This window comes from Canis lupus, chromosome 31, assembly GCF_048164855.1.
Source record: "Canis lupus baileyi chromosome 31, mCanLup2.hap1, whole genome shotgun sequence".
NCBI classification, from domain to species: Eukaryota; Metazoa; Chordata; class Mammalia; order Carnivora; family Canidae; genus Canis; species Canis lupus.
Window position 1 is genome coordinate 24556057 of NC_132868.1, and position 27278 is coordinate 24583334.

Consider the following 27278-nt stretch of genomic DNA (forward strand, 5'->3'; position numbering starts at 1 on the left):
AAGAAGACATTTCCCTATACAGTGTATGACCATCATTTGTACCTTGTGCCAAACCCTGCAAATGTTAAGGAAAACCTCCTTCCATAGCCCCATGTATCACCTTGAAAAAACTCAAAAAAATTTTTTAGATCTGTAACTCAAAAATGCTCAATCCCTGCTCTTCTAATAGTATTTGTTTACAATTTTTTTTCAAATGTAAAAAAAAATGGGTAGTACTAGGTTTTTTTTTTTTTATGTCTTCATTTTCTTAGAGGAAACTATGTTTTTCTCACACTATTCTGTTCAACAGAAGTTTCTCTTCCTCTGTCATTGCCTATTGAGTCATATGCATCCTTCAAGTAGTTTTGCACCAGCACTGACCTTCTCCTCATGCCTCACACCTTTTACCATCCCAACTTAGTAATAAGATCTTTTATCCCCAGAATTAGATAAATCCCTCAGACTGCTGACTGTTTCTTTCTGTTTTAGAGGATACTGTTTGAAGTTCTATTCCTTAATAAGTTTTTTTAACTTCATTTTTTCCCTCTCATCTCTGTGCAGAGTATGCATATATCCATGTATTTTTATATGCCTGCATATTTAGATATTTATACATATATAATTTATATTTATTTCTCCCCCTTTGGCTGTAAGCTTTTTTCAGGAAAGTGACTATATCTAATTATTCTATTTTTCACAGAACCTAATACAATATCTGTCATGTAGACACTGAATAATTTGTAATTTAAACAAATCAAACAAAATAAGATTGTTATATATTATTAAAATATAATTTACAGTGAAAAGGAGTTACCTGGATATGTAAGATTTTAAAGCATTTCAATAATAAAAGTAGAACATAGAATGGTACATATTCTTATATACCATTTCTTCAATACCATTTCTTCAATACCTCCTGTAAAGTTGAATGTCAAATTAAGGATTCAATCAAAAAGCCAATATATATAAGTAATGCTCTAACTCTGGAAAGGGCTCAGAATAGGAAAATAATTTTTGATTTGCTTTGTCATTGGGTTTTAAGAAAGGATGTCTTCATTTTTAATATATTATTTCAAGGAAACAGAGGGTTTCCTGCCAGTGCTGTTACTTTTTTTATACTTACATTTGGCTTCCCATTGAAACCATTCATTTATTCAGTTTCCATAAAACCCCTAAGACCTGTTTAAATTTTTTTCTGTTCTTGGCTCTTCTCTAAATCATAAATACAATTTTAAAAACTAAATTTGATTTCAGTTCAAATAATTTCTCTCTCTGTGCTCATCCCCAGGAATAACTAAAGAACTGCAACTATGTCCATCAGTATTATTTATGATAGGCTCATATCTTTTTCCCTAGGAAATGGGTAGCCTGCTATAGATCAGATGACACAGAATCATTGTCCTTTTCTCCAAGTTAAAATAATGTAAATTTAAGAGTGAAGGAAACTTTGCTTTTTAACTGAGAGAATCAAATGCAGTTTTCAAATGGCTCCATTATGCCTGTTTGTTTTTAGTATCAGTAGTTAAATACGCTATAGCTACTGTAAAAGCAATTCATGAGCAAATTAATAATACAGTAACTTTTAGGTTGTTTTGTTTATTAAATATTATGTGGTCAATTTTTGCCTTTGATACAAGTACATTTGTTAGTTATAAAAATACTTTTAAAGTTTATGCTTATAGCCACAGTGTCCTTGAAAGTTTTATTGTTTTCAAAGTTTGTGAGATTTTTTTTTTTTTTTGAGGGAGGAGAGAAAGGTGAGGGAAAGGAGAGGGAGAGAAAGAATCCTAAGCAGGCTCCATGCCCAGTGTGGAGACCCACAAAGGGCTTGATCTCACAACCCCAAGATTATAACCTTAGCCGAAATCAAGAGCCAGTCACTTAACTGACTGAGCCACCAGGCAACCCCCAAAATTTGATCTGAACAAGATATATTATCTATTCTCCTAGAAAATGAATATTTTTCTATTGTGTGGCCTCAATTTGTCATTGACCACATACAGTGTTATATTAGTTTCAGGTGTATAATATAATGACTCAACAATCCTAGACATTATTCAGTGCTCATCACCATAAGGGTACTTGTAATCTCCTTAATCTATTTCATTCATCCCCTCACCCACCTCCTCTCTGGGAAACACCAGTTCTCTGTATTTAAGAGTCTAGGGTTTTTTTGTTGTTGTTTATCTTTTGTTGTTTGTTTTGCTTCTTAAATTCCATATATGAGTGAAATCGTAGGTACTTGTCTTTCTCTGATTGGCTCATTTCACTTAGCAATATACCCTTTAGCTCCATCTGTGTTGTTGCAAATGGCAAGGTTTCATTCTTTTTATGGCTGAGTAATATTCCATCATATACATATATATCTTTTCTTTATACATTTATTTATCAATGAACACTTGGGCTGCTTCCATAGCTTGGCTGTTGCAAATAATGCTGCAATACACAGAGGGGTGCATGTTTCTTTTCAAGTTACTGCATTTGTTTTCTTTGGGTAAATACCTAGTAGTGGAATTACTAGACTATCTGGTATTTCTGTTTTTAATTTTTTGAGGAAACTTCATAGTGTTTTCTACGGTGGCTGTGCCAGTTTGCATTTCCACTAACAGCGCACAAGAGTTCTTCCCCCCCCCCACATCCTCGCCTACACTTAATTGTTGTGTTTTGGAATTTAACCATTCTGACAGGTGTGAGGTAATAGCTCATTGTGGTTTTGATTTGCAGTTCTCTGATGATTAGGGATGTTGGCCATCTTTTCATGAATCTATTGGCTATTTGTGTGATTTCTTTGGAGAAATTTCTGTTTATGTCTTCTGCCTGTTTTTAACTGGATTATTTGGGGGTTTGGTGTTTACTTGTATAAATTCTGTATATATTTTGGATATTAACCCCTTATCAGATGTCTAATTTGCAAATATCTTCTGCCATTCATTAGGTTGCTTTGTCATTTTACTGATGGTTTCCTTCATTATGCAAAAGCTTTTTTTTATTTTGCTATGGTACCAAAAGTTTGATTTTGCTTTTGTTTCCCTTGCCTCAGGAGACATACCTAGAAAAAAGTTTCTATGGCAGAGGTCAAAGAAATTACTGCCTATGTTTTCTTCTAGGAGTCTTCCCTTTAGGTCTTTAATCCACTTTGAGGTAATTTGTGTGTGTGGTTTGAGAAAGTGGTCCAAAATCTTTTGCATATTTTCCCAGCACCATTTGTTGAAGAAACCAGTTTTCCATATTATATGTTCTTGCCTCCTCTATCACCGTATATGTGTGGGTATATTTCTAGGATCTATTCTGCTCCATTGATCTATGTGTCTATTTTACTGCCAGTACCATGCTGTTGCAATTACCTTAGCTTTGTAGTATGTCTTGAATTCTGGGACTGTGATACCTAAAGCTTTCTCTTTCTTTCTCAAAATTGCTTTGGCTATTCAGAGTCTTTTGTGATTCATAAAAATGTTGGAATTATTTGTTCTAATTCTGTGAAAAATACTGTTGGTATTTTGATAAAAATTGCATTAAATCTGTAGGTTGCCTTGGGTAATGGGACATTTTAACAATGTGTGGTCTCAGTTTAATTTATAATTATTTCAGTATATTACGTTAGCAACAAATTTTAGGTAACTGTATTAAAATCTCTGTATGGCAGAACCAAAATGCCTCCTGGGAGAGAGAGAACACTTTTAAAAAAATGTATTCTTGGTGTGCTTATGGTAATCAGTATAAACCTACTGGAATATGGTATTTTCATTTCTTCTTTAGATCATATAAGTTTTTCTTTATAAACAGGACTGGTTATATGCCCAATGAGGTGTTTCCCTGGTCATTAAGAAAGTATTTAAAATACTGACTATTAATACTTGCAACAATAATAATATTTATATACATAAATTGTTATTTAAATATGTACATTTATTTTCTGCTACTATTACCAGGATGAGCTCTAGATCTATACGAATATGATCTACACTATGAGATAGTCATTGCCATTTTCAGTATTATCTGGATCCAGAAATTAAGGCTTAAGGATGTATAAATGACCTCATAATGTCTCTAAATAATAAGTATATTTGTCTATTGATTATCTCTACTCTGGAAGGCTGGAAATGTTTCATGAAAATTAAAGCTACTAAATTATGGAATGTGGTCACACCTTAAAATACCTAGAATTATATGTCAAAAATTAAATTCATAATTAAGCTAATACTAAACACACTTGCATTTGGGTAATTCCAAAAGCTAAAAAAGTGTTCATGATTTGTGCTAGATTATGAAAATTGTTTAGATAAATTTCTCATTCAACTTGTATTAAGGAACAGGTGCTGTGCCAGATACAAAATCATAGAATTCTAAACTATGGAAACTCCCAAATTACATTTTCTAACCCCAAACTAAGGAAGGAGGCTTAAATTTTAAGCCATCTGTATGGCTACTCTTCTACAAATATTTGTTATTTTCTGTTTTCTTAAAAACTCTCGGGGAAGTTTTCATACCCATAACAAAAATGTATTTTAGGGCTTAATTGCTTTAGGACTTTCTAATTTCTGATATAAATCTCTTCTTCTTACTGGTTAGCATGTTTTCTCTGAGCCTACAAAATTAATCAATTATTCCACCTAGTACCATCTCTATAATAACTTTAACCTACTCTGTTTTAAATTTCTCCAGAATCAATTACTTAGGTCACAGTTGGATTAAATGATAATAAACAGTTGTCACTGTCCACATTGCTGAGGTGCCATAAAAATAAAAGTATGACCCAGAGCTAAAGACTTGAAATTTAAAATGCTATTTTATTATTTTTATTTTGAGAGACTAAAAAGTTATGTAAATCAAAATTAAAACATATTTTATGGTAATTTTTATACTGTTATAACTTTATCATATTTTAGATAGACTTAACCTCTTTGTCCCGACCAATCACAAAAAATTATTAATGATAAAGGCAAAAGGCAATATGTACCAAATAAGACACTTCCATTCAGAAACCTGCCTACAATGTTACTAAAGGAATTGAAAGATGTTTATTAAACATTTATAATGAGCTCTAGGCACTTAGATTTCAGCAGCAAACATAATAGATAAAACAGATAAAATATATGTCAATCAGATAATATGTTTCCGTCATTAGTCATTCGGTATATATGAAGTTCAGCATTAGTTGATACTACCAAAGAGTTGTAAAAGTAGTTGTCATCATATACTACCTTGTCCATAGTTGGTATTATCGTCTTATTTTTAGCCATTTTGGTCTGTGTAAAGTAGTAGTTTATTTTTATTCTAATTTACATTTATCTGATTATTATTTAAGTCGAGTACTTTACTGGCTATTTGTATATCATTCTCTAAAGTGCTTGCCCAGTATTTAAATCAAGCTGTCTTGTCTTTTTCTTACTAAATTACAGGAGTTTTTAATATATTCTGAATGTAAACTTTGTTATGAGTTTCAAATATCTTATCCAATTCCATGGCTTTCCTTTTCACTCCAGTAATGTATTTTCATGAGCAGAAGCCTTAAATTTCAACAAAGTCCAATTTTTCAAATATATCCTTTTTATGATTAGAGCCCTATTGCATTCTATTTAAAAGATTTTCATCCCCAAATAAAGAAGATTATTTCCTGTTTTCCCCTATTATATGTATTGTTTTATCTTTCACATTTGTGTCTACAATCCATTTGGAACTGGTAAATTTAAAGTATGAGATACAGATCAAAATTACTTCAAAACAGATACTCAACTAGCCTAGCATCACTTATTGAGGGAAAAACTGAATTAAAACAAACAAACAAACAAAAACCCTAGTCCCCAGTGCTGGGTCAAGAAAGATTTGTTAAGGTGGGCAAAATCTCAGCCAGTTTGAATGTTGACAGGAAAATCCAGGAGAGAAGGAAAAACTGATTGGGTGTTTATAGCTCAGTAAGTTAAGCATCTGACTCTTGGTTGTGGTTCAGGTGGTGATCTCAGGGTCATGGGATGAGCCCGGATTTATCTAAGTGCTCAGTGGGGAACCTGTTTGAGATCCTCTCCCTCTCCCTCAGCCCCTCCTCCGGCTCACTCCTTCTCTCTTTCTCTAAAATAAATAAATAAATGTTGTAAAAAAAGAACAACAAAAAAAAAGAAGGATAAACTGATGATGTGGGAAAGAGTAGACCATGAACTGTGGTAGACAACCATGGATGTGAAATCAGCACAAAGAGATGGTGGCCTGGCTGAAAGCATAGAATATGCTTTACATATATAAATATATGTAGAGAGAATATGCATTATATATAAATATAGAATATAGAATATATATAACATTTTATGTTTAATTATATATAAATTCATATGTATTTATATGAATTTTATTTTGTAAAAACTCCTTATATGTGTAAGTATTTTATGTACATTCATAGTATCATTAGAGAATATATATGAGAAAACAATTAGTATATATATTGGATACTACATTCATTTAAAAATACCATGAGATATTGATTTTATGCAAGAAGTTTCAGAGGCAGAGAATACTTAAATGATTTGACTTGCCTGGTAAAGACAAGGTTTAAATACAGGCATACATACCCAAAATTTGTAGGTTTAAACTACCATCCTATTTTTACACATAGATACTTTTTTGATCAGTTTAGCTAATAATGAATTAACAAATATTTATTAAGCATCTATAATTAACAGTCATTAACTACATATCTTATTTACATATTTTTCTCTCTTTTAAGAGATGTCCTACTAACCAAGCTTAAAATAAATGAAAAGAAATTATCTCATTTCTTCTGCGGTTTTCATAAATTTAGCTTATAAAATCAATATGAGAAATAAATTTGATCAATCAGTTTGAATTTCCTATGTGATATATCTAAAGGAAAAGGAGACCATTCCTCCTTTATCTGAACTCTGTCCTTCAGAAAAACACATGTTAATTAACAAATCCAGCTTTCAAAGTTCCATTTTTGGTTGTATCCTGCTACACTCCTAAGATGTGAATTGAAAACTGCATGGGATGAATCCAAACGCTACAATTATTTCCTCTCTAAACACATGCAAAGTTGCCCTGGTGCTACTTTTTTAATATGTTTGAGTGGAACGTATACATGGTTTTTAAAATGCACATTTTAGTCAAATTGTAGGCTTTAATATCAGCATAACATTTGTGTGGTTTTACAACAAATCAAAGTCCAAATAAACTCCTTAGCACTGGAACCTCTGGAAAGCAAACTTCAGCATGATACACATAAGACATCATATTTCTCTGTTGCCCATTAAAATGCTGGCATATATTGGACAGTTCAGTGATATTCAGGCCAATGCAATCAGAATGAAACCTGAACTTGTGTTTAATGTCACCTAAGTTTAACTCCCTTCCCCTAGATGTCCCTGCAACTTTTCTGAGGCTTTTCATTTATATGTTTTTTAAAAACATGTACATTGGTCATTGTATTTCATGATTTAAAAACACTGCTGTAAATAGAGAGTTGCTAAATATACCACACATACACTGCCAATTTTCAAAACAGGGAGATAACATTCCAAGTAATAGAAAAGCCCAAAGATAAGAATAAGCATGTTACAGCATGTTTGGGAAACATGAGGCAATATGCTTAGCTGATGTATAAAAAATAAGGGGATAAAAGCGGTAGGACTTGTGTGAAGTCAGACTATAAAGCCATGGAAATTAATTCGAGGTGTTTAATTATTTAACTAATTCTAATAATTCATTGAGTACTTAACTTAGCAGGCACGTTGCTATGTACTGATGATTTATATTTGAACAAGATAAGATACCTGCTCTCAAGGAGCTCAGAAATTCATAGAAGATACGAGAAAACAATGCAATATAGTATGACAGCTCTAGACAAGACATATGTAAAATGCAGTAAGGACTTAAGGCGAAGGTTTATTCATTCTTCCTAGCAAAATGAGACAAGAAATGCTTTACAAAACAGGTTTCGTTTCTTGGTATTGAAAAATAAGTGATGGTTTATTGTGAATTTTGTTAAAGGAATCAACAGTTACGAAAATCCAGAGGCAGATATTTTAATTCAGGTAGCACATTGTCAGATTGTGCTTTTTGCTGTGCCCTTCTCTCTAAATATTGCAATGAAAGATAAAACAGATTTTTGAAAATAAAATTTCAGACAGAAACACATTCATGTTTAACCAGAACAAAAAATTGTAGAGGCAATTGTTGGCTTAATCAATGATACATGAAGCAGACTGAAGCAATCAGTTTCTATACTACCGGGTATGTAAGTATGGTAGATTATGGAAGCCACGTTCATTATATTAAATCAGAAACTAGATGGGTTGTTCCAACCTGTGAGAGAAGGCTAAAAATCTGTGCCTCCTTGTTGTGATTACTTTTTAAGTGGAATTGTGTATCTGAGAGGGTGAGAAAAAGGACACAAAGCCACATACACAGTAGTTTGGTCAGGCCAGGAGGAATTCAGTGAACAAACAAGTCTTCCTGTAGTTTTATCACAGTAGAATAGCACCCGGTTGTAAGTATTTGATCTGGTTCTGGATTGAGGGATGAGGATACAGAAATGCACCTGCAAAATAGCTATCCTAAATACAGTAACTACACAGATCAAGAGAAAAATAAACCACAGATACAAACCTCCCAGTCAAAATAAGCCTCCAAACAAATGTCTAAAGCGCATAGGAAAATTAAAGCTGAGTCACTCCATTCCTGCAGTCTGGAAGATAGCCAGAGTGACCCTCATGATTAAAGCTATAATAATGTATGAAAAAGGTTGCTTGAAATACATATGCACTCACACACATGTACATACACATTTTGTAGGACTTATTGTAAGGTGACATGAAAATATGGATATGGTGAGTGGAATAAACAGAATGGTAATCCTGGGAAACCTAAGGGTGCACAGCCAGTCTTCACTCTGAGGATGTCAGCTCACCTTGAAGAAAGCAGTGTGATGACTATGTGTGATATGGGCAGGAGCAGAAGATGAAGTTTGAGAAACTCCCAAGTTGAGGATTGCCAATTAAAACTGGGACCTCAATGGACTCTACAGAGTAAGAGTGAATGACAAACACATCACACAGACAAAAATAAGAACTTGACTTTCTCACCTCTGGCACTCGGTTAAAAAAAAAAAAATAGTGCTCTCCCCTTAGAGATCCTTTAAAAATATTTTTTAATTGATTGTAACTTATATATATTTAAGTTCACAAACTTAAAGTATACAGATATTTGAATTTTGCATTTGACCACAACAGAGATAAAGATAGAGAACATTTCCATCATCCCAGAAAATAATATTATGCCCCTTTTCAGTTAATATAGCCCCTATTCCTGGAGTAACTATTATTATGGCTTCTAGAATTATAGATTAGATTTGCTTGTCCTTGAACTTCATATAAATGAAATCACACAGTGCATCCTGCATGTGTCTGACTTCCTTCGCTCACTGTAAGAAGCAGAATAATGGACCACCAGAGATATCATCAATCACTTCAGCTAAAGTCAGTAACAATTTTCTTACCAGCACTTCCAGTTGAATTTAAATTTAGAAGAGCCATATGAGGACATTTTTCTTCATGAGGAAGACTCTAGTGTTAGATCTTAAAGATAAAAGATCATTAATGTACCTTTTTCTGTGTACCCCTGAGGGTTTCCATTGTTCCTTCCATAGGTGCCTGGGTTATTATTCTACCTCTATTGTCACAAAATTGGTGTGTCCCATTGATGTATCTATAGCTACTTTTTTTTTTCAACAATTCCCTGCTTACACTAAGACCCGGCATCTAAAAAGGTCAAGTGTGTAACTGCCTGCCTAGCTATGTTGATAGAGCATGAGACTCTCAGAACAAGTGCAAGAGGGACAAAGGCATTTTTATTAAATGCCCTTATATGTTACTTAGGGGTATTTAGTGAGCAGCTTATGCAACAAAATAGTAATTATCTTTATGATTTAGGCCCACATCAATCCAACAAAAGGATATAAGTGGTTGAACCACAATTAGGTTTGAATTATTAGGCCCTCATTCAGCTGGGTAACCACTTGAAGGTAGTATCAGACAGTCCAGCCTGGGGGACTGAAAAAAGCATCATGCTCAAGAATCTATCAGTTAGGGTCTAGAATTTTCAAAATAAAATATGTAAGCAAGAGATGATCCCTTTCTGGGAAATAGCCATATTTAGTGACCAAACTGATTGTGAGAAGTTGAGAAAGATAGCGTCAGAAATGTTTTTTAGCCCACACTTGAGGAAGCTATTCCAATGCTCATTAATACCAGGTGGTTGTGAGTAGATAGTAGGCAGCATGGAAGGTATATCAACTCCCTTTGGTATAGGTCTATTTTTGAGTGGGTTTTGCAATAAAAGGAACACATAGCCAGATTGCAAAAGAACCACATATCTAAAAACATGATTAGTTTCAGAGGTCATTAATTGAATCAGCTGATCAAACCAAAACAGCAAGAAGTATCAATAGCCATGAGCTACTACCTACTGCTCTGAGAGAGTATCAGTAATATAATGTAGTCAGGCCTTTGGGAGCAGGCAAGGGTCACTTCTGCAATGTGGCCTCTCTTACCACAGATCAAGTGAAGAGTTCAGGTAGGACAGGCAGTGAGATCTGCATTAGAAATACTGATTCTCATAATGTGTGCTCAGTCCATGAGGGTGGGTATGTTGCCATGTCTAATGCAATGATGGATCCAGATAGCAATCTGGACAGAGAAATTCATTCAGCAACTTGATCTAGTTCCTCACTAAAACTGGGCCCTAATCCTGGGCGTCTATAAGTGACTCAGATAGCTCAATCAGAAGCTACAAACTGTCTCCACATTCATGGCTCCAAAGAAGAGTACCTCAAGCTGCTCCTTCCAAGTGGGATATCATAGGCAATAGAACCAAATATAAGAAGGTCCCTGCAGGGGAGTGGAACTAAAACAGGTATATTAAAATCCGACAAAATAGATGTGCAGGTTCAAATCATTACTAGTGATAAGGATAAATGACTCAACTGACCAAAAGCACATAGCAATTTTCTAAAGATTTATTTATTTATTTATTTGAAGAAGAGAGATCAGGAGGAAGGACAGAGAAAAGGGGATAAGCAGATTCCCTGATGAGCATGGAGATCAACATGGGACTAGATTCCAGGACCCTGATATCTTGACCTGAGCCAAAATCAAGAGTGAGATACTTAACCAACTCAGCCACCCAGATGCCCAATCACATATCAATTTTAAACTTATATGCACATAATAACAAAGTGTCAAATTATACAAAATAAAAATCTACAAATCAAAAAGGAGTAGACAATATCACTTCTTTTACTCAGAAATTCAGCAGTTGCTTTTAGTAAGAGATTTTAGCGTAATATTTCAGTAGTGGTTACACTAAACAAAAAAAATGTAAGTAAGGATATGTAAATTTTGGACAGTACACTTAACTTCTTTTAATGGGCACATTTAGAACCCTGAATCCTATAATTAGAAAACACAAAATCAAAGCATATAAGAAACCCTTAGGAAAATAGGCCATGTAACCAGGCCATAAAGACTAGTCTCCCCAAATGTCAGTGGTCTATGGTTCTGCAGACCACATTCTGTGACCACAATACGATTAAGTTAGAAATACATAAAGACAGCAACAATAAAAGTGACAACTTGCTTTATAAGAAAGCTCTCTCAAACTTTTACGGAATATAAAACTATAATTTATACAAGTATTTAAAGATCATTGAAAAGGAGAGGATAGCTATTTTTTAAAGGTGTCATAACCTGTATAACCTTGTAATCGTTAAGAACCATTATAAACTTGAAAACAGAGAAAGTGACAATATAGCTGCCATAGACAGAAGGTTTGTGTCCTAAAGCTTTGTATGTTGTAACCTAATCTCCAGTGTCATAGTATTTGGAGGTAGGGGTCTTTGGGAGGTGATTAAGGCATGAGGGTGGAGCCCTCATAAGTGGGATCGGTGCTCTTATAAAAGAGACCCCAGAGAATTCCATCATTATTTTCATCATGTAAGGACACAGTGGGAAGATAGTTGTCTGTGAACCAGGACACAAGTCCTTACCAGACACTGAATTTGCCAGAGACTTTTACTTGAACTTCCCAGTTTCCAGAACTGGGAAAAATAAGTTTTTGCTGTTTATAAAACTGCTAGGACCAGTCTGTGGTATCTTGTTATAGCAGCCCAAATGAACTAAGACAACAGGAAATGGCAGTTACCACCCGTTCCTACTCATGCATGTACACATAAAATTACCAGCTTTGATTCTGGCAAACAGAAGTTGAGAAATGTGTGGGGGAAAAACAAAGATGATAATAAATCATGGTAAAGTTTGATTAATTCCAGAAGTGTTGTCTCAGTGCCATTGAAGAAAATCACTGCAAATGTAGAATTATATATTCTTTCAAATTATTCAGGCCTAAAAAGCAACTGAGGTAAGATTTGTAACTTCTTGTGAGGAAAATCTTTTCATTTTGTTCACGTAAAATAATCAGTCAAGAATTAGGCCTCCAAAATAGATATCTTTAAACATACAAAAATGTAAGAATGATTATTATTGTTAGGTAATTCCTAAAAAATAGTGAACTGAGATGTTTTATTTGCTAGTTTATTTTGAGAGGGCAGGAGAGAGCATGCACAAGTAGGGGGAGAGGCAGAGGGAAAGAATCTCAAGTAGACTCCCCACTCAGTGTGAAGCCTGATGTGGGGCTTGATCCCGTTACTTTGAGATCACAACCTGAGCCAAAATCAAGAGTTGGATGCTCAACTGACTGATCTACCCAGGTACCTCTTGAGAGGGATGTATTAAAACACATGAAAATGATAAGCCAAAATGATCAATAGTGCCTTGTGGTTGTGATAATAAACCATTGATTGAAGAATAATAAAATTGACTACTTTTTATTTCAAATGTATAGGTAAAATTAGAAAAAATAATTTAAAAATGAGGCAGTAATGTTCAGTGTTAAATTATTCTAAGGATACCACTTTTTTTTTCCTACGGAGTACATAGATACTCTAGATTTTGTTATAAAAAATATTGTGTGTGTGTGTATAAGGATAATTAAGATAGAAAAAGAAAGAGGGAGAGGAGGAGAAAAATAAAGGAAAAAGAAGGGAAAAAAGGATCAATTGACCAATAGCATTGAAGTCGGAAGAAGAAAAGTAGGATATATGAAAGTTTTCTTCATATTTCCTTCATTATTTCTGTATTTTATTATTTTCATAGACATACCAGAGACATGCATTTGCTGCATGTCAATAAAGGACACGCAGTGAATTATTATTGTACGATAAATAGAGAAAAATACACTAGTGATACAGTTGGGAGCAAATTATGGAAGGTCTGTGATCATGTTAAGAAAATGGAACTTCCACCAAGAGTCAGTATATTGCCACACCAGGGTTACTAGGTGGGAAGTAATTTTAACAGATTTCCAACTTAGAAAGAGAATTCTGGTGGCAAAGTTGGTGTAATAGATTGGAGCTGTGTTAAGTTGGAGGGAGGGGGACAAATCACAAGGGTATTACAAAGTTTTAGGCAAGGCGTGATGTAGACCTAAATTAAAATGCTAAGAATGAGTCCAGCAAAAAGGACAGAGGTCAAAATTTACTTTCAAGGCCTCACTTTCTTAATTTCTCTCTCACACAACAGCATTTCCAGACTGCTTCATAGCACAGTGATCATCCTCTATGCACTTGCTGCTTTGTAGTCTAGAGCATTATATTTGATCGTTATCCGTAATCCATCTAGATATATCGAACTTCCATTGCCTTTCTGGAAAGCTGAGTTTTACAGATGACAAAGACTAGAGCTAAATGCTCTTCTAGCATTAATTCTTATCCTTTAGAGATGTGCAGGGCCTTTTTCTCAAGAGTCTGCAACTTTTCTACCAAACAGTGTAGCAATCACTGTAAAGATTTTTATTAAGTATGCTTCATCCAGTACCAACAGAACTTTGTATCTGTGCTATAAAGTAACTGCCTTAGCTGAAATCCATCCAATTTTATTTTCCATCCAAATATGTATTATAATCAGCACCTGAAGATGTGAGACAAAGAAATACATTTGAAATCTGTTTAAATTCATGTCAGAAACACCGAATGAAAGCACAGGCTTAATCGATAGGTCTGGAGAATAAATTTATTTTATAAACCAAATGTAGCAAATGTTTCTTTCTTCTCTTCAGTAGAAAGCTGGGCAGTAGAGAATTGTTCTCAATTATAATAGGATTCTTTTCTATATAAATTTCCAGTGGTATGTCCTAGAGAGGGGAAAACACCCATTAAAAGAAAAAAAGAGAAACATGCTAAATTAAGTAGAATTAAAAATAGGGAAGACTCATCAGATCATCTGGTCCGTTCTTTCCATAACTGAATCCAGGGAGATTTTAAATCCATATCTATTTGCACAGCAATCATAAATTCTGCATTGATATTTTATAAACATTTCTTTAAATTCACTATAAAAGGGGTGCCTGAGTGACTCAGCCAGTTAAGCATATGCCTTTGGCTCAGGTCCTGACCCTATGTCCTGGGAATGAGCCCTGCATCAGGGCCCCTGCTCATCAAGGAGTCTGCTTCTCCCTCTGCCCCTCACCCCACTCATGCTCTCTCTTTCCCTCTCTCAAATAAATAGATAAAATATTTTTAAAAAATAAACTCACTAAAAAGTACATGAGGTCTATTTTTGACTCTTGAAAAATCATAAGGCCTTTGTAGTTTGTCTTGTAGAAGCTGCAAGAGTTAAAACATTGATTGATGACATGGGTATACATATTTAAAAGACATTCTCTGAGATGACTAATAAATGCATTATTTATTACATTGGACTTTATAATTAATAGATCATCAAACTCTTGGTGACAGACTTTAATTAACTAAATTCACAAGGTTGGTCAATAGGATAATTTGTTGAGTTATATGATCTGTGGTAAAGCATTTTAAGTAGCTAGCTTATATTTAGATTCAAGACTAGCTTATAGATAATGCTGAATTAATTATAATATATTCAGAGCATCTGTTTTCCCTGTAGGAAGGGAGGTGAATAACTATGTCCAAACTCTGTACCTACTCTCCTGGATGTGCATGTGAGCATGTGCTTGTGCGTGCACACACACACACACACACACACACCCTAGCCAGGCTTGATTCAATTTCTTTTGCCCTCTTGCTCTTTCTCTGCTACATGACTGCTGTCACAGTCTCATAAAATTTGCTTCTCTAAATACTTCTTTGTTGTGTTACTCCTGGGTCTTAAGTTAATGTATTATTTCTTCAGAACTTTTAACAATACTGATTAAGCCTACGAGACATTCTGTCCTCATCCAATAAATGCTAAATGAGTTTAAGCTAGAGAACTGTTTTGGTTTTCTTATCTTCAAATCCTTGGTGAGAGGGGGCACCTATCATAGTAGAAGTCTCTGTTCTATCATAATTAGAAAAAAAGAGAGGCCAAGACTAAGAATGGATCAGATTCACAGGAAATAGAGCCATGACAAATATTTCCTTACTTGGTGTCAGTGTTATCGATAGCTTCCTTGAATATCACATTCTCCTTGCTGACTTTGTAATTATGCAAAATTTTGACACCATGTCAATTTGCCAAACACACATCCCTATTCTAAAGAGAATGAGAATGCACTCACTGGTTAATCTAGATATACAAATACATTTTTTCACTCCAAGTCCTGGATTCCTACTACTGCACCAATGACTCCAAACTTACCATGGCAAAAGATTCAAAGCACTTGCCAAGAGTTTTCTATATTCAAAAAAATATATTAAAACTCTGCATGCTTTTGCGTTTTAATTTTTAAATGTACTCAGATGCTACTCTAATTAAATAAAAATTACTTATAGCATTGCTGAGCACACAGCAGTATGTTTAATTGTACATTTTAAAAAACAATTCAGGCTAAAAGTACAAATTTTTCCAGAATTTGAATAATATTTTCATTAAAAAAGCCCCTCTTGCCTTCAAACACTTGAAAGTATTGCCAAATACCATTTTATAATAGCACGTAATACTATTTTGCAGGATTTCATTGCCTGTTTCTTACACAATTTTTCCCCATTAAGATCCACATACCCCAGTTTGCCTTTATTCATGAATAACCATGACAAGCCAGGATAAGCAAAGACTTGAACCTATCTGAGCCATTTCATCGTAAATTCCATTCAAGAAATGATCTCTAGGATATAGTATTTTTGCCTAAAAGCAGCATCTTTACTACTGTTTCCCAAAGAATATGACATAGAATAGAATAATGACTGCCTAGCAACTTTTCAGGGACTCCTTCAAATACATATGCACCTTGAAATATTAGAAACAGGGAGTCAGAATATTGTGGTGGTTTTAACGTCTCTGTTACTAACTCATGGTGAGCTCAGTTTTCCCATCTGTATAATCATAACAACAACAACAACAACAACAACAACAACAACATAAAATTAACATTTTTGAACATTTACAGCATACCAGTCATGGCTATAGTATTTTTCTGAGTTTATCCACCTAGATCATATCTAGTCACTTGCCAAAACAGTGACCTCATGAGGGGTTAGATTTGGTGACCTATGAAAAGGACTGCCTTAATTTTCTAAAGTTTACCTTACAAAGAAGATTGGGTCCATTATTTTCCTGATGGCGATAATCTCTAGGAAGCTATGCACAAAAGGCAAATCTTTGGCTCAAATATGAAGGATCAGTAATGGTGGCAGAGCTAAAATTAGAATTTTATTTGAAAAGTAATTCAGAAAGCTGGAAATCTCAATGTTCCTGCAGTTCACTCTAAACCACCCTTATCGTCAGATGTTACTCTGCAGCTGCAAGAATATCACTACCAGGACTTCTGTGCAGCCATTTGAGTAGCTTGGCCCTTCCTGGCTCTGAGGCTAATAATGTACAGAAAAAGGAAATTCGTAATACAGCAAACAGATCAAAGCAGTCATTGTCATTTTAATTTTTTTAAAGATTTTATTTATTCATGAGACACAGAGAGAGATGCAGAGACACAGGCAGAGAGAGAAGGAGGCTCCCTGTGGGGAGCCCCATGTGGGACTCAACCGAAGACCCTGCGATCAGAACCTGAGCCAGGGGCAGATGCTCAACCACTGAGCCAGCCAGACACCCTATGGACATTTTAATTTTAAAGAAGAGTACTTATTATACATTTTAAAACAGTTTGATGGGCAGCCTGGGTGGCTCAGCGGTTTAGCGCCGCCTTCAGCCCAGAGCCTGATCCTGGGTCCCCGGAATCGAGTCCCATGTCAGGGTCCCTGCATGGAGCCTGCTTCTCCCTCTGCCTGTGTCTCTGCCTCACTCTCTGTGTGTATCTCATGAATAAATAAATAAAATCCTTAAAAAAAAACAGTTTGAAAAGTGATAAAGTGAAAAGTGGAAGTACCACCCATTGAACTTCTTACCTTCTTTAAGGTCACTATTTTATTCAAGATGTTCTCATTTGCACTGTATTCACATATATGAAAAATATATAAATAGACACAAAAGAAAATCAAAATAAGAAATTTTAAAATTTGTTTTATTCATTTAATATATGTGTTGGCTATTTTTCCATGTCACTATATATAAATTCATCTCCTTGTTTAAGGTTGCATGATTTTACATTGCATGGATGGATCACAGAAGCATCCAGCCACTCCCCTGTTGCCCTGAACAGTCCTGCTCTGTCCCAAGTTTTCTTTCACACAGCAAATCAAAATCCTTGCATTTCCTGGACACACTGTCTTTAGAAACTAGTTTAGAACTCTTGTTTTTAGGGATGCCTGGATGACTCAGTGTGTGAGGCTTGACTCAGGGTGATCCTGGAGTCCCAGGATCAAGTTCCACATCGGACTCCCTGCATGGAGCCTGCTTCTCTCTCTGCCTATGTCTCTGCCTCTCTTTTTCTCTGGATCTCTCATGAATTAAATAAATAAATAATCTTAAAAAAAGAACTCTTGTTTTTAGACATTGCCCTTTTTTTTTTTAATTTTTTTTTTTAAATTTATGATAGTCACAGAGAGAGAGAGAGAGAGAGGCAGAGACACAGGCAGAGGGAGAAGCAGGGTCCATGCACCAGGAGCCCGATGTGGGATTCGATCCTGGGTCTCCAGGATCACGCCCTGGGCCAAAGGCAGGCGCCAAACCGCTGCGCCACCCAGGGATCCCCTAGACATTGCCCTTTGGGAGCCTCACCCTCGCTCCCATCCCCCAATGTTTCAGTGTTTCTTTGGGCTATATATTATTCTCTCTGGTAAATCCAATTTTTTCTTCTGCCATGTTCCAATTTTAGTGATGATGCCTAGTTCCACTAGGTTGGGACCCTAGTGACAATCTGACAGGTCTGCTCACTAGGAGTTAGGCAAATCCTATAGTGTGGGAAGTGAGAAAGGCTATGGGAAGGTCATGAAGGAGGAAGAGGGTAGGATGGAGGGGAGGGTCTTAGCATGCAAAAGAGAGGGGGCTGATTTTTTTTAAGTAAAGTACTTCAAGTTGGATTCAATAATCTCTTTAGGTTTTCTTTTTAGTTCTAAGATACTCTGACAAATTTCTCTTTGCTCATAAATCTGTAGCCCCATTTAAATGCGGGGTAATTAACCCTTGAGCACATAATTGCCCTGGTCTTAACTCCCTAGTTAATTTTTGCGCCACATTGAAATCCTAGAGGTTTTTTGCTTGACTGACCCTAGAAGTCATATATTTGTTTGCATCTGGCAAGGTACATGATAGAATAAAAAATAAATCTCCTTCACCAAAATAAATTATTCAAAAGTAAGGTTTTCATAATTCCTGCACATCTCAACTCCTATACCCAAGAGAGGTCCAGAGCAGACACTGAAAACATGCTTGTTAAAAGACTGAATGAATGAGTTAATCATTTCCCTCCCCTCAAAAGTAAGCGAGCCTCCCATTTTTTTGGTTTATATGGAGAATTAATCTTTTACCAAAGTCTTCAACTCAGACTCTGTTTAACACTCCATTAAACAAGGGAAGAAAGCCTTGTTATTGCCAGAGTAGTTTGCAAGTTTCTCTTCCTGCAAAAGGGAAAGCAATCAGAAACAGCAAAAGGTGGAAAATGTAGGTAATTATTTGTCCCATGCAGGTTGTTATTCTCTACCATGAAGAGAACAGCATGTCCTCCAACCACAAAGTACTTGAACCAACATCTCAAAACAAATACTGCCCCATCAATCAGCAGCATTTTGTTGAGATTTGCATGCATATTCCAGGCCTCACAATGTGAAGCAACAAAGTAGGTATCCATCAAGAAAAAGGAGGCCTAGCAGTTAGGCTTATTTTTAGAAAGTTAACTACAAGCATTATGGCTATGAAAAAAATATAAGTGAAATCTTTACGGAAAGCATCATGCCTTTTCTAAAGATGCCAAGAAGAAATCAGAAATTTATAATAGCAATATATAGTATTAACCATGTGCTGCATGATGTTCTAATAGCTTTGCAAATATTAAGTTATTTATTCTTTAAAATACACCAGGAGTTTCTACTATTAACACCCTACCTCCTTACACACCATAAAACTGAAGCAGAAATGTTTAGAAATTCTCTGACGGTCTCACAACTCGTGAGCAGCAGTCTATATACAAACCCAGGCATTTTTGTTCTGATGTCCTACATGTACTTAACTAATACAGAGGAAATAAATATTATATGATACTTAATAAATTAGCAAATTATCATATACATAATAGATACTTAAATTTTAGAAAACAGATTTTACCTCTGAAGCTTTTGAACTAAATCAATTGATAATGTTGAGCTCCTAGCAAATCAATTTAATAAATACATGCACTAATCACTGTGTTTTGACATTGTGGAATTTCAAAGTGATGGATAAGGGACCAACTCTGGGCTAAAGAATGCATTTAATTAATGGTAACAAGGGTCAGATTAAATAATGCCATAATGAAAACATTTTGTGACATGGGAGGGAGGTCAGTGTTAGAAACAATGGCAGTAGTTTCAGGGGCATTTTATTGAAAAGAAAAAGATATTTAAGACTAGTTTTTTTTTCTTTTTTTACTCACTAGTAATCTGAGTTTCAGTTATCTTATATGTTACCTGAATAAATAAAATTCCTTCTCCCATATGTATTTACTTTTTTCAGTTATTTTTGTTGTTGTTTATTTTAGGTGAGATGCAGGTAAGGCAATGTATAACAATGGACATAGCAGTGTGTAAATTAATGTAGTATTACCAACATTATCACAATTCTTGGACAGTTTTCATTTTATTTGTTGTCTACAGAAAAAGGGATTGATTCTTTTTTTTAGATTTATTCATTTTAAAGAGAGAGAGAGCATGTGTAGGGGGGAAAGGCAGAAGAAGAGAGAGAGAGAATCTGAGAAGACCCCCACGGAGTGTGGAGCCCAACAAAGTGGGGCTTGCTGGATCTCATGACCCTGAGATCATGAACCTGAGCCGAAACCAGCAGTCAGATGCTTAACTGACTGACCCACCCAGGTGCCTCAAGAAACGATTATTTCTATTTTACCACTATCTCCATTCATTTTATATTTAGGTCTCTCCCTAAATTAAATTTTAATTATTTCATCACTTAATTACTTCCTTCCAATGATACTCAACTGTCCTGTTTTGTTATTGTTATTTTATGAGCTTCAAGAATTTACCAACATCATCACTACAGGTATAGGAGACTGTATTTTCCAAAAATGGCTTTAACAGTATCTCCCATGCCACACTCTCTTCTTACTATTTACTTTGAAGTTCTTTCCTTTGAGATGTGGGGCTGGTCTGTAACTATGGCAGAAGCAATGACATGTGACTCCCAAGGCTAGGTCATAAGAGGCAATATAACTTCTTCCTGGTTCTCTTGGGATGTCATGTCCAAGGAAGTTCAGTCAGATCACAGAAGGATCCACATGGAATTTAACTGACCCTACAACCAATTCTTGTGGGAGCTGACCAGTGAAAGAGGAAGGCAAAAGAAAGGCCTAGTTGTTTCTTTCAAATACAGGACTCTTGTCACCCTCAATGGCTGCCAAATCAAGAGCATTATAATCTCTAATAATGAGTTTTGGTTTTCCTCCTATAAGTCAGTGATCTACAAATTATTTTGATGTAAACATCTATTAATAAGTTTGACATCTATGCTCAACATGTTTATATGTATTTATGAAATATGTAGGCAGACTAGTAGATTTTATGTTATAAATATACAAAAATATAAATTTTTAAAAGTTAAAAACACACAAAAATTATAAATATATTCACATTTCTTGTTGGTACCCAATAAATTTGTCTTATTCATTCCCCAGAATATACATGCCCCACTTTGGCAACCATTGACAATAAAGTCCCTAAATTTCTATTCTATATAAGAATCTAAACCACTTAGATTTGTATTTTACAAAGGTCATTCTGATGAGACTGGAGAATGAATAGTTAAGGCTGATTATGGCAAGGAGGGAGTAATCACATAAAAGATTATCCAACACATGAAAAAAGTAGGATGGTAATATGGATTAAAAAAACAATGTAGTCATTTGGAGCAATGTTTGTGAGGTGGAATAAAGAAAATTTAATGGCTGATAGAATGTATGTGGTGAGGGATTCCAAGTTTTAAAAAACTTCTAGATATGAAGCTTGAAAAAAAAAAGAAGTGGGTAGAAGTACCATGGAACTGAGTTCAGTAATACAAAGAAATAATGTCCTTTTGAAAAAATATAATAAATTCAAAAAATTAAATTTGATTAGTTTAGGTTTAAGTTACCAAGAGATATACAGATGGAGAGAAAGAGTCTTGAATATGCAACATTTATTACACCTGAGTGTGCATTAGTTCAAATAGTGATGGTGAATTACCAATTAGATCAACCAGAGAAAGGGCATGGATTGAGAAGCATTCTGTTTAAAATGCTGTTATTAAAAAAATAATAATAATAACTTGCTGTTATTGATATAGTAATGATAATGGTAATACTTGCATTATTACATCACTGATATTTATTTTGAAACTTTCTCTGATTGTTTTAAGTTATTTTATGACAAACACTACTAAATCCCAAATAAAGCCTTTAAGGAAATAAGGGAATAAGTATGTGATTCCATAGTTTCTACTGAGAAATGAAGGAAATGACCACTGGAGAAGAAATATTTTTACCACTAAAGTAGAAAGAAAAATCCCCAGAATTAGCTCCCTTTTTTAAAGGTTTTATTTATTTATTTAAGAGAGAGAGAGAGAGAGAGCACACAAGTAGGGAGAGGAGCAGACTGAGAGGGAGAAGCAGACTCCCCACAGAGCGGAGAGCCTAATGCAGGGCTTGATCCTGGGACTATGGGATCATGACCTGAGCAGAAGGCAGGTGCTTAACTGACTGAGCTACCCTGGCACCTTCAGAATCAGCTCCTTTAAGCAAACAAAAAATTGTTTCATAACATTTTAGTTTAGACCATGCCAGAATCTTCTAAAGGAAGCAGTAGTAGCTCCTGGTTCTAGAAATATACGATTGATTTTTGAACAGCATGGGTTTGAACTGCACAGGTCCTCCCACACATGGATTTTTTCCAATACAGGACAGGACTGTAAATGTATTGTCTCTTCCTTGTTATTTTCTTAATAACATTTTTTCTCTAGCCTACTTTATTATAAGAATGCAGAATATAATATGTATAAATACAAAATATGTGTTGACTGTGTTGGTAAGGTTGCTGGTCAACAGTAGACTATATAATTAGTTAAGTTTCAGGGGAGTTAAGAGCTTGGCACCCCTTACCCATGCATTGTTCAAGGGTTAACTATATAGTATCAGACAGAGGACTCATAAAACTCTTTTATAAGCAGCAAAACTCCCTTGGCAGAAATATAGTACGTCAGGTCAAGATCACTAATTAGAATTGAATAAATGCCACTTTCTTTTGCATTAATGCCATCTCTAATTTCTACAAGTTTAAAATATCTACTCAACAGAGCTTGGAATTTTTATCTCTATACAGTATTCAGAGTACATAACCTTTTCAGAGTCTCCTTTTGCTTTAAACATGATTACTTCTTCCCATTTATTAGAAGTTCTTACTTGGATTAAAACAAAACAAACAGAAAAGTTCCAGCTGTTTTTTGTTTTGTTTTGTTTTGTTTTTTTTACTTAAGAATCATGGAATCATGGATATATATCACAATATAATATTTTGCTCTTCTAGAAATTTGGCAACTGACTTTTCAAGAACTTACCCAGACCCATTTATCATTGTAGCCATTTTAAAATCAATTTAGTAATATTGGAAGCTCATAAATGGTAGTAACAAATATTTGGAACATGAAAAATGAAGTCTCTCTCTCTCTCTCTTTTCAATTTTAGAAATGAAGTTATCTTAATAGGAAATATTCTTCCATGAGCAAAGGCATACCTTCTTTTGACCTAGAAAAAAATAATACTGATAATCATTTTTTGTTTTTAGATAGAAATTTATCATCTAGAAAATACTTACAGTTTCCTGGTTTCATATTTTTAGTAAATCAGGCATGGTAGGTATTATTACTACCATTTTATTTACGGAAAGAGTAAGTACTCAAAATTATGCAAAGAACAAAAGATACCAAGTTAGGACCAGAATGAATATTTGACATCTCATCCTGTTTTCACTATATCATGCAATCTCCACAAAACTGAAAATAAGACCAAGAGGCATTTATGATTGTTTTGCCTGTCCCCTAGCAATCTGGGATGGGGCCAAACCTTAAATCCACTCTTGTTCTCTTCATCATTTTACTGAAATGAGTCTTGCCAGGAATGCTAGATGAATGTTCTGTGGAAATAATTAATCAATAAAGAAATATGAATAATAAGCAAGAGAACTGGCAGTTTGTCCACTCATTGCAATAAGTGGAAAGTTGGAACACACACAGACAACTGCCAATGCCTGGGAATGTATGCGAAGCATCGTGATAGTGAACTGTAGCAGGACTAGCTCTCTGAGAATTAGGCTATGTCCAGTAGGAGAGCCTACTGAAGGCATGTCCTGAGATATGAACGAAGGAAAGTTTCAAAGGCAGAGTACAGAATCAGGAGATGAAGGTTAATCATCTTGGCTCTTTTCCATTTGAAGAACTCCTTATAAAATGTATCTGTAAACTGTATAAATCTGATTTTCTCTCTTCAACTATGATCTTACAAAAGATTACCAAAGATTACAAAAGATCTTACCAAAGATTTTACAATGCCCTTCAAAGTCTCCAAAAAAAAAATTTTTTTTTTCATTAAGCTTCCAACTCTTGGTTTCAGCTCAGGTCATGATCTCATTGGTGGTGGGAAGAAGCCACTTGTCAAGCTCTTTGATCAGCGGGGAGTCTGCTTTAGGATTCTCTCTTTCCCTCTGCTCCTCCTCCTGTGCTCTCTCTTTCTCAAATAAATAAATGTTAAAAAATAAAATTCATGACCTCCATATCCATTTGGACATTGTTTCCTAGGACTATGGACATCAGCTCTCCTAGTCTGGGTTTTCTGGACATGGGAACTAAGACAGAGATTTGCATGTGAAAGTTTTATTGAGAAGTGCTCTTGGGTAAAACACTAAAAAGAACTATACATGATGAACAGAAATACCTAATCCAGTATGGTGGTTGAAAGAAAGGATGATTCAGAAGAGGTGATACATGACCTGAAAAGTATTTTTCTTAGTGACGGTGAAGAAATGGGAATAAGTAAGGCATCTTGAGAAGAGTGAATATCACACAACAACATGTAGGCATGGGTATGGGAATCTCAAACATGGGATATTGCTGGAATGTGAGTATGAAGCAAAAAGTAGTAAAAGATGAAGTTGGATGGTGATACAGGGGTCAAAATGATAAGCTGAAAAGTTTGTAGGTAATGAGTCAGGGAATGAAATGATTGAAATTGCATGTTGGATCATTCTGGCAACTTTAGAAAGAAGAGATTTGAGAGGAACTCTTTTAGATGCAAGGAAACTCTAGTTAGGAGACATAAATGCCTTCTGCCTCTCATCTCTACACATGTACTGTCAGTAATCAGTTTTATCACCTTTTAACTTCTGTGAATTTGTTCTATCCAAGTGTATTGGGAATTGTTATTTGCTTGTTTTCTTAAAACCTCTAAGACTACTTCTTTGACCTGGTTTATTTCAGTTTCATTCAAAGGTTGACAGATAATTAACAATCATTTCTTTTATACCAAGTGCTGTGCTAGGTGCTGGGGAATTGATAAATATATTGTTCCTTTCTGCTAGGCATTTTAACTTTTACCATACTTGGTTGAACTATCAACTTGAAAGTTCCCAATGCCAAGTCTAATAACCAAATCACCTCAAACTCTCTGAAACCTTTTAACTTCTTGTTTTCTTCTTAAAATAACTTTGTAATTGATAAATTAGATTTCATTCTATTTTTTTCTAAATTAACCATTGAAGGGATCATAAAATGGACAACAAAAAAGCTAATATGGGAGACAAGTGAAATAATGAGAAACACTTTATTAGAACAAAATGGCAAAAAGGGAGGGAAAATGGAACAAAGAAAAAAATGTGAAGGTTAAGAAGCTAGATACAGACAAAATATAGTGTAAGATCCCATTTATATAAAGTTTAAGAACAGGCAAAAGTAATCTATGATGCTAGAGACCAGAATAATGATCACTCCAAAAGTAATCTATGATGCTAGAGACCAGAATAATGATCACTCCAAGGGTAGGGGCTGTATTCACTGGGATGGAGCATGAGGTAATCTTTTTCAGTAATGTTTTTAACTCCCTGCTGGTTACATGAGTGTAAACACATGCAAACATTTATATATCTGAACTCTAAGATGTGTGTACTTTGCATAAGTTATACTCAAATTAAAAAACGACTTTTGAATATTATAAAAATATTTCTAGATAAGAACATTTTTTTCTCCCCTCCAACCAGTACTAGGCTGAGACAGGCAAGCTTCTTTTCTTACCTGTGTTAAAGCATCAGACTTTAATTTACTCTTTGGGATCCTGGTTTTATGTGAGGGGTCACCACGGTTGTTCCATTTTCTGCCCCTATACAAAATGTACTCATACAAATGGCCTCCTCGAGGTTGGGAAAACACCCTCAGTGAGGGCTGACTGGACAACTGTATATTTCCTGGAGTTCTTGGTTGATTGGTTCTTATGTTGTTCTTCATATCCCTACTTTCCTGCCACCTTATAATGAGTGTTACAGATGTATGTATGTATGTGTGTTCCAAATACATATTTTATCCAACGTTTTGGTAGTTTCAGGAAGATTGTTCTAGATATATAAATGTACAATGTGATAAGAAATGTCTCTCTCTCTAGCATGAATTTTCCCTCTGTGCTTTAGACTTGTTGTGTGTTGGATCAAATCACCTGAGTGGGAGGTTTGTTATTTGTTGATTTCTGTGGTTATTGGACTCAATCTCATTATTCTGCAAATGCCACCTGTCAGGCTCCAGCTCCTCACCCATCTATCCTTTGCACCACCCTGAATCCAGGACAACATCTAATATTTTTAACTGGAGCTGTTGAAAGAGACAGAGGCAGTGAGAGAAGAGGGAAGGAAAGAGAGGAAAGAAGAGAAAGGGAGAAGGGAGGGGAGATATGTATTAGCTGCTAAGTGACTATTTTTCTAATGATGTTTTCCCATTTTTGCTATTGTTTTTAATAAATTTCTCATTAGATTTAAAATTGGTTTGTGCGAAAATGGAAGTTTTTTTACTCAAATTTTATTCAAATTTTAACAGATTTTACCTCTTTTCATCAGCTCTTTATTAACAGTTTTTCCCAGAACTCTTCATAATTTTTAATAGAAGCCCTTTATTTTGTCATTTATTTATATTCTGAGTTTCTTGAAATATAGTCTTATTTGGAAGTCAATCTAAAAAAAAACTCTCATAGAGGTGCCTGGGTGGTTCAGTCAGTTGAGCCTCCTACTCTTGATTTTAGCTTAGCCCATGATCTCAGGGTCATGAGACAGAGCCCCATGTAGGTCTTTGTGGTCAGCATGGAGTCTGCTTGAGATTCTCTCCCTCTCCCTCCACCCCTCCCCACCGCTAGCACTCACTCTCTCTTAAAAAACCAAAAAACTGTTACATGTGCTAAATTCTGTGGTATTTTAAATTTTTATTTTATGGGGGATCCCTGGGTGGCGCAGCGGTTTGGCACCTGCCTTTGGCCAGGGCGCGATCCTGGAGACCCGGGATCGAATCCCACATCGGGCTCCCGGTGCATGGAGCCAGCTTCTCCCTCTGCCTATGTCTCTGCCTCTCTCTCTCTCTCTCTCTCTCTCTGTGACTATCATAAATAAATAAAAAATTAAAATTTTTTAAAAT